The sequence below is a fragment of the Mobula birostris genome, unplaced genomic scaffold (assembly GCF_030028105.1).
Source record: "Mobula birostris isolate sMobBir1 unplaced genomic scaffold, sMobBir1.hap1 scaffold_2610, whole genome shotgun sequence".
Taxonomy (NCBI): Eukaryota; Metazoa; Chordata; class Chondrichthyes; order Myliobatiformes; family Myliobatidae; genus Mobula; species Mobula birostris.
The window spans coordinates 35,001-42,500 of record NW_027275661.1 but is presented as its reverse complement, the minus strand read 5'-3'; positions in this window follow the sequence as shown (position 1 = coordinate 42,500).

Sequence of the window (7,500 nt, the reverse complement as noted above, 5' to 3'; positions counted from 1 at the left end):
TGTCCCTTCTCCGTCTTGGTACACACAATGCCTCTTTGCTTTTCGGATCGATATAAAGCTTTTGCCACCGTCGGTCTGCCGGCCGCCGCCCGCGGTCCGCGCTCAGACTCTGTCTGTCCGCAGCCCCCGCTGCGTTCTTGGACTTTGTCATTTTTTTCGGAAATAGCGAAAAAAAGCTTTTATCATTGTAAGTCGGAGCTCGCCCGGCCTCCCGCTTACTGAGTCACAATTGAGTAAGGCTCACTTAGAACTCTGCACTGTGTCAACCGTACCACTAGTCACCCTGCTAAGTGTGTCTGGAAAACGTGTTCCCGTAAATCTCCGGGAACCCCGCCAATCCCCCCGTACAGAAATTGCATGTGTCAAGTCGGCGGGATGCCTCCCGGAAGTCCTGCCGGGAAGGTCGCACTCTGGCCCCGCCAGGCGGGGCAAATCCGACCCCCATAGTGACTTCCGGGCCTAACTCGTTAACCAGAGCCGCGACAGACCGTGCAACAATGACATGTGTCAAACCGGCGGCACGACGCCCGGAGCTCATGCCGGTCGCGGGGCACCTCGGGCCCGCCCGACGGGGCAGATCCGACCTTCACAGGCTTCCGACGGCAATTGGTTAACCGGCGTGGCGCCGAGGGCACGCGGCTGGCTCGGCGGGCGGCCCTCCGGTAGTGCCGCCGTCGATCGGCCGCCTCGGTCGGCAGGAGGGCCCCGAAGTCGCCTTCATTCTGACTTCCGAGTCGGGACTTAGATTACTTTCGACTCTTCAGCCAAGGTCTCGGATCGACGGCGGGACCTGCGGTTGTCCCTCCGAAAATGCCGCCGCTCGGCCGGCACGGCCCGCCGAATACGTCCCCTTACTGGCTCCCGCCTCGGGACTTTGTCAGAAATTCATTCGGGCAAGGTTTCCATTCGGCGGCCGGAGCACCGGTAGTCAAACGGAAAATGCCGCCCCTCGGCCGGCATGGGCCTGCGAATAGGTCCCGCTGACAGACTTCCGCAATTGGGTATTTGTCCGAAAATCCATACCGGCAATCTTCGGAATCGTGCGGAAAAGCTGCCGCGTGGCCCGGGTTAACCAATTGGGGAGGCCGGTGCCATCTACCGAATACTTCAACAACTCGTGAAAACGGCCTCCCTATATATCTGCAGGAACCCCGCCAATGCCCCCGTACAGAAATTGCATGTGTCAAAGGGGCGGCCGAATCTGACCCCGGCGGCCGAGCCTCTGGAACTCCGGGTCGGCCTCGGCCGGCAAATCCGACCCCCATCCAGACTTCCGGAGCGGACTTGGTTAACGAATTGCCACCGGGCAAATGGTTAACCGACAGATCTTGGAGGCTCGTTACCCAAGCCATCCCCCGCCGGTGCGAAAAGTTAACAATCAGCGGGCGGGCAATTCGTGAACCGAACGGGACCGGGCAATACGTTAACCATTCGGAACCGGGCAATTCGTTAACCAACCTTGTCCTGGCAATGAGTGCACCAACCCGGCCGGACAATTCGTTAACCAAGCTGGCTCTGGCAATTCGTTAACCTACCCGGCCATGGCAATTCGTTAACCAACCTGACCCTGACAATTCGTTAACCAACCCTGTCCTGGCAATGAGTGCACCAACCCGGCCGGACAATTCGGTAACCAACCAGACCCTGGCAATTCGTTAACCAACCAGGACGGGCAATTCGTCAACCAACCCTGTCCTGGCAATGAGTGCACCAACCCGGCCGGACAATTCGGTAACCAACCAGACCCTGGCAATTCGTTAACCAACCAGGACGGGCAATTCGTCAACCAACCCTGTCCTGGCAATGAGTGCACCAACCCGGCCGGACAATTCGGTAACCAACCAGACCCTGGCAATTCGTTAACTAACCTGACCCGGACAATTCGTTAACCAACCAGGACGGGCAATTCGTTAACCAACCAGGCCCGGACAATACTTTAACCACCCTGGTTTTCCAATTCGTGAACCAACTGGGAACGGACAATTCGGTAACCAACCCTGTCCTGGCAATGAGTGCACCAGCCCGGCCGGACAATTCGTTAACCACCCTGTCCTTGCCAATTCGTGAACCAACTGGGAACGGACAATTCGTTAACCAACGCGGCCGGACAATTCGTTAACCAAGCTGGCTCTGGCAATTCGTTAACCTACACGGCCATGGCAATTCGGTAACCAACCTGACCCTGACAATTCGTTAACCAGCCAGGACGGGCAATTCGTTAACCAACCTGGCCCGGACAATTCCTTAACCACCCTGGCCTTGCCAATTCGTGAACCAACTGGGAACGGACAATTCATTAAACAACCCTGTCCTGGCAATGAGTGCACCAACCCAGCCGGACAATTCGTTAACCAAGCTGGCTCTGGCAATTCGTTAACCTACTCGGACATGCCAATTCGTTAACCAGTCTGACCCGGACAATTCGTTAACCAACCCGGCCCGGCCCGGGCAATTGGTTAACCAACCGAGACTGGCCAATTCGTTATCCACCCCGGCCTGGCCAATTGGGTAACCAACCGGGCCTGGACAATTGATTAACCAGCCTGGCCCGGCCATAACGTTAACCAAGCGACTCCCGCCGATTACCCGCGCTGCAATGAATTTCGTTAAGTTGGGTCTGGCAAGCCGCTAACCCGGCCGGCCGGGCCTGACAACGCTCTCGAAACCCGGAACAGGCAGTTTCGTGAACCAACCGCGCACGCTCCTGACAATGGGCTAACCAACCCTGCACGGTCAAGTCGTTAACCAAGCCGAACCCTTGACAATTCGCTAACCAACCCTGCTCGGGCAAATCGTTAACCAAGCCCAACCCCGACAATTCGTTAACCAACCCTGCACGGTCAAGTCGTTAACCAAGCCCAAACCCGACAATTCCTTAACCAACCCAACCATGGCAATTCGCTAACCAACCCGGCTCGGGCAAATGCTTAACCAAGCCCAACCCTGACAATTCGTTAACCAACACTCCCGCCGTTTACCCGCGCCGCACTGAATTTCGTCAAGTTGGGTCTGGCAACCCGCTAACCCGGCCGGCCGGGCCTGACAACGCTCTAGAAACCCGGAACAGGCAGTTTCGTGAACCAACCGCGCACGCTCCTGACAATGCGTTCACCCACCCTGCTCGGGCAAATCGTTAACCAAGCCCAACCCTGACAATGCGTTAACCAACCCAACCATGACAATTCGCTAACCAACCCGGCCCGGGCAAATGGTTAACCAAGCCCAAACCTGACAATTCGTTAACCAACCCGGCCCGGGCAAATGGTTAACCAAGCCGGCCGGGCAAATCGGTAACCGGCCCGGCAGCCCCGACTATTCGACAATCAACCAGCTGAGGACAAACCCTTCACCCTCAATAACAACTACGTCTTGCCCCGCCGTCAAAATGTCCCGGCCGATGTTCATCAGAAACTCCTTGCTGGCCCATGGGCCCCCCTCCTTACCTTAAGAGAGTCATAGTTACTCCCGCCGTTTACCCGCGCCGCACTGAATTTCGTCAAGTTGGGTCTGGCAAGCCGCTAACCCGGCCGGCCGGGCCTGACAACGCTCTAGAAACCCGGAACAGGCAGTTTCGTGAACCAACCGCGCACGCTCCTGACAATGCGTTAGCCAACCCTGCTCGGGCAAATCGGTAACCAAGCCCAAACCCGACAATTCGATAACCAACCCAACCATGGCAATTCGCTAACCAACCCGGGGCCGGGCAAATGGGTAACCAAGCCCAACCCTGACAATTCGTTAACCAACCCGGCCCGGGCAAATGGTTAACCAAGCCGGCCGGGCAAATCGTTAACCGGCCCGGCAGTCCCGACAATTCGGCAATCAACCAGCTGAGGACAAACCCTTCGCCCTCAAAAACAACGACGTCTTGCCCCGCCGTCAAAATGTCCCGGCCGATGTTCATCAGAAACTCCTTGCTGGCCCATGGGCCCCCCTCCTTACCTTAAGAGAGTCATAGTTACTCCCGCCGTTTACCCGCGCCGCACTGAATTTCGTCAAGTTGGGTCTGGCAAGCCGCTAACCCGGCCGGCCGGGCCTGACAATGCTCTAGAAACCCGGAACAGGCAGTTTCGTGAACCAACCGCGCACGCTCCTGACAATGCGTTCACCCACCCTGCTCGGGCAAATCGTTAACCAAGCCCAAACCCGACAATTCGATAACCAACCCGGCCATGGCAATTCATTAACCAACGCGGCTCGGGCAAATGGTTAACCAAGCCCAACCCTGACAATTCGGTAACCAACCCGGCTCGGGCAAATGGTTAACCAAGCCGGCCGGGCAAATCGCTAACCGGCCCGGCAGTCCCGACAATTCGACAATGAACCCGCTGAGGACAAACCCTTCGCCCTCAATAACAACTAGTTCTTGCCCCGCCGTCAAAATGTCCCGGCCGATGTTCATCAGAAACTCCTTGCTGGCCCATGGGCCCCCCTCCATACCTTAAGAGAGTCATAGTTACTCCCGCCGTTTACCCGCGCCGCACTGAATTTCGTCAAGTTGGGTCTGGCAAGCCGCTAACCCGGCCGGCCGGGCCTGACAACGCTCTAGAAACCCGGAACAGGCAGTTTCGTGAACCAACCGCGCACGCTCCTGACAATGCGTTAGCCAACCCTGCTCGGGCAAATCGTTAATCAAGCCCAACCCTGAAACTGCGTTAACCAACCCGGCCATGGCAATTCATTAACCAACCCGGCTCGGACAAATGGTTAACCAAGCCCAACCCTGACAATTCGGTAACCAACCCGGCTCGGGCAAATGGTTAACCAAGCCGGCCGGGCAAATCGGTAACCGGCCCGGCAGTCCCGACAATTCGACAATCAACCAGCTGAGGACAAACCCTTCACCCTCAATAACAACGACGTCTTGCCCCGCCGTCAAAATGTCCCGGCCGATGTTCACCAGAAACTCCTTGCTGGCCCATGGGCCCCCCTCCTTAACCTTAAGAGAGTCATAGTTACTCCCGCCGTTTACCCGCGCCGCACTGAATTTCGTCAAGTTGGGTCTGGCAAGCCGCTAACCCGGCCGGCCGGGCCTGACAACGCTCTAGAAACCCGGAACAGGCAGTTTCGTGAACCAACCGCGCACGCTCCTGACAATGCGTTAGCCAACCCTGCTCGGGCAAATCGTTAATCAAGCCCAACCCTGAAACTGCGTTAACCAACCCGGCCATGGCAATTCATTAACCAACCCGGCTCGGGCAAATGGTTAACCAAGCCGGCCGGGCAAATCGGTAACCGGCCCGGCAGCCCCGACTATTCGACAATCAACCAGCTGAGGACAAACCCTTCACCCTCAATAACAACTAGTTCTTGCCCCGCCGTCAAAATGTCCCGGCCGATGTTCATCAGAAACTCCTTGCTGGCCCATGGGCCCCCCTCCTTACCTTAAGAGAGTCATAGTTACTCCCGCCGTTTACCCGCGCCGCACTGAATTTCGTCAAGTTGGGTCTGGCAAGCCGCTAACCCGGCCGGCCGGGCCTGACAATGCTCTAGAAACCCGGAACAGGCAGTTTCGTGAACCAACCGCGCACGCTCCTGACAAGGCGTTAACCAACCCTGCACGGTCAAGTCGTTAACCAAGCCCAAACCCGACAATTCGTTAACCAACCCAACCATGGCAATTCGCTAACCAACCCGGCCCGGGCAAATGGTTAACCAAGCCCAACCCTGACAATTCGTTAACCAACCCGGCCCGGGCAAATGGTTAACCAAGCCGGCCGGGCAAATCGGTAACCGGCCCGGCAGCCCCGACTATTCGACAATCAACCAGCTGAGGACAAACCCTTCACCCTCAATAACAACGACGTCTTGCCCCGCCGTCAAAATGTCCCGGCCGATGTTCATCAGAAACTCCTTCCTGGCCCATGGGCCCCCCTCCTTACCTTAAGAGAGTCATAGTTACTCCCGCCGTTTACCCGCGCCGCACTGAATTTCGTCAAGTTGGGTCTGGCAAGCCGCTAACCCGGCCGGCCGGGCCTGACAACGCTCTAGAAACCCGGAACAGGCAGTTTCGTGAACCAACTGCGCACGCTCCTGACAATGTGTTCACCCACCCTGCTCGGGCAAATCGTTAACCAAGCCCAAACCCGACAATTCGTTAACCAACCCAACCATGACAATTCGCTAACCAACCCGGCCCGGGCAAATGGTTAACCAAGCCCAAACCTGACAATTCGTTAACCAACCCGGCCCGGGCAAATGGTTAACCAAGCCGGCCGGGCAAATCGGTAACCGGCCCGGCAGCCCCGACTATTCGACAATCAACCAGCTGAGGACAAACCCTTCACCCTCAATAACAACTACGTCTTGCCCCGCCGTCAAAATGTCCCGGCCGATGTTCATCAGAAACTCCTTGCTGGCCCATGGGCCCCCCTCCTTACCTTAAGAGAGTCATAGTTACTCCCGCCGTTTACCCGCGCCGCACTGAATTTCGTCAAGTTGGGTCTGGCAAGCCGCTAACCCGGCCGGCCGGGCCTGACAACGCTCTAGAAACCCGGAACAGGCAGTTTCGTGAACCAACCGCGCACGCTCCTGACAATGCGTTAGCCAACCCTGCTCGGGCAAATCGGTAACCAAGCCCAAACCCGACAATTCGATAACCAACCCAACCATGGCAATTCGCTAACCAACCCGGGGCCGGGCAAATGGGTAACCAAGCCCAACCCTGACAATTCGTTAACCAACCCGGCCCGGGCAAATGGTTAACCAAGCCGGCCGGGCAAATCGTTAACCGGCCCGGCAGTCCCGACAATTCGACAATCAACCAGCTGAGGACAAACCCTTCGCCCTCAATAACAACTAGTTCTTGCCCCGCCGTCAAAATGTCCCGGCCGATGTTCATCAGAAACTCCTTGCTGGCCCATGGGCCCCCCCTCCTTCCCTTAAGAGAGTCATAGTTACTCCCGCCGTTTACCCGCGCCGCACTGAATTTCGTCAAGTTGGGTCTGGCAGCCTGCTAACCCGGCCGGCCGGGCCTGACAACGCTCTAGAAACCCGGAACAGGCAGTTTCGTGAACCAACCGCGCACGCTCCTGACAATGCGTTAGCCAACCCTGCTCGGGCAAATCGTTAATCAAGCCCAACCCTGAAACTGCGTTAACCAACCCGGCCATGGCAATTCATTAACCAACCCGGCTCGGGCAAATGGTTAACCAAGCCGGCCGGGCAAATCGGTAACCGGCCCGGCAGCCCCGACTATTCGACAATCAACCAGCTGAGGACAAACCCTTCACCCTCAATAACAACTAGTTCTTGCCCCGCCGTCAAAATGTCCCGGCCGATGTTCATCAGAAACGCCTTGCTGGCCCATGGGAGAGTCATAGTTACTCCCGCCGTTTACCCGCGCCGCACTGAATTTCGTCAAGTTGGGTCTGGCAAGCCGCTAACCCGGCCGGCCGGGCCTGACAATGCTCTAGAAACCCGGAACAGGCAGTTTCGTGAACCAACCGCGCACGCTCCTGACAAGGCGTTAACCAACCCTGCACGGTCAAGTCGTTAACC